General features: G+C 35.7%; 1 long non-coding RNA gene across 1 annotated transcript; it reads left to right on the forward strand.

Annotated features, from left to right (window-relative positions):
- Window positions 1-6: 6 nt before the first annotated feature.
- On the forward strand, window positions 7-1,594 carry LOC109589741 (uncharacterized). Its single transcript, XR_002188901.1, has 3 exons — window positions 7-767; window positions 812-883; window positions 1,459-1,594. It is a non-coding gene; the product is annotated as an uncharacterized LOC109589741 (long non-coding RNA).
- The last annotated feature ends 197 nt before the right edge of the window (window positions 1,595-1,791 follow it).

Consider the following 1,791-nt stretch of genomic DNA (forward strand, 5'->3'; position numbering starts at 1 on the left):
TGGTCCTCCTTGAACCAATTTTCCTAATTTTTTTAACACAACAACTCCATGTGCATGACAATATCATTTCTTTTGACTGACAAAATGTAGGACTTCAGTCTCATCTTTTAACTGGGTTGTGGGATTACATATAGACAGCTTCAGGACTTTTGCTTTGTGTTTAGAAACGTCCTCATTAAGATCCAATCCAGGATGAACTTCTATATGTGAACGCTCAGAACGTATGGTTTAACTGTGTGGCCATGGCCATGCTAAAAACTTGTCACTTGGAAAAGAGGCTCTATCTCGAAACTTCTGTATGCCGCCACTGAAAAACCTATATGATAAAGGTGTCCTTGTAGATCTATTAGCCATTTTACTTGTTGCCACGTGATCCCAAACCCAGATCTTATTCTACATCTCTGATCTAAGAGCTCATCGGGCTTCCTGTATCCATTCCCACTAACTTTAACTTTCCCACTAAGGTGGTACTCTCCTCAACAGAGGAGGCAACAAATTAAAAGAAGAAGATTTGATTTCAATGATTTGGCGCCAATTAGCGGATTTCAGTTCACTTCCGTAATTCGGTCAGAGCAGTCGAGCACCACGGAACTCGGGAACTTGGGTTCAGCTTTTAGCAGTATTTTACCCGTCTAGGAAGGCATAAATAAGATGGAATCAAGCACGAAAAAACCTTTTACTTAGTCTTACTATAGTGAAGTAAATAAAATAGGGATTGTTAAGTCATGTATTCAACCAGACCACACCCTCACCATGTCTTCAGATCAGTAAGTTACCGGTATGATTGAACTATGAATTACATTTTGTGTAGGGTTTCCTATCTCTAATGTTTGTGTTGGACTCTCAAGGTTTTAAAAAGAATTGAAAGACCATTCAATGAAAGGTTAATTTTTTTAATTATTAGAACAATTAAATCTGAGGCGTCATGCCATATTATGGTTAAAAGTGGTCAGGTTAACAATTTTAGCATTTAGAGCTAGATTTTAGTGTTTGGGTTTAGTGTTTAGTTCATTCAAATTATATGGTTGAGGGACCACTTTTTGTCAGGAGAGTGGGTACCAAATTTTAGTGATAATTACTTTGTGTAGAATGTAGATGCATTATACTATCAATAAAACACATGTACATTCATATATGTACATTTTAGCCTTTTTTGAACACAATTGTTGGTACTGCTATTAGTAACGCGGTAGCGTTACTAAGTAGGATTCACCCCACTTCAAAATGGCTGCCATGACTTTTGCAGCATTGTAGCACCTGTCCTCAATGTTCTTTTTGAAACACAATTTGTATCATGTATACTCCCTGTCTTAATTACAGATGTTTCCCCACTTCACAAGTACTTTGTATAAGTTTTTCCTTTAAGGCGTAACAAAAGAATAGTTTCCTGAATAAAAAAGTTCTTTTCAGGGTTGTTTGTACTATAAAGATTATACTGTACTTCTTTCACTCTAATAGATCTCCTAGAAACTCATGATATATTGGTACCAGCTAAAATGGATTTCTCAGTATATTAGATGTCAGCTATTGTATGAATGAAGAGAGGGAGAGAATGGTAGCACCAATTGTAGAATTTAAAGAGAGCAATAATGGAAATAAGTTAGTTGTACATGTACATTTATGTTGAATTTGTAATGAAAGTTAATGCATTTTAACTGCTAGATTGTCTTGATTGTTAGTTGTTTTGGAGGTTTCATAATGCAATTACTACCCATTATAGTTAGCCTTTGCATCCCAGTAGGAAAAAGCTCCAAAAATTTCTTTTACATTAGTCAAATTTGTGACTTGATG

This window comes from Amphimedon queenslandica, unplaced genomic scaffold (genome assembly GCF_000090795.2).
Source record: "Amphimedon queenslandica unplaced genomic scaffold, v1.1 AMPQUscaffold_10947, whole genome shotgun sequence".
Lineage (NCBI taxonomy): Eukaryota > Metazoa > Porifera > Demospongiae > Haplosclerida > Niphatidae > Amphimedon > Amphimedon queenslandica.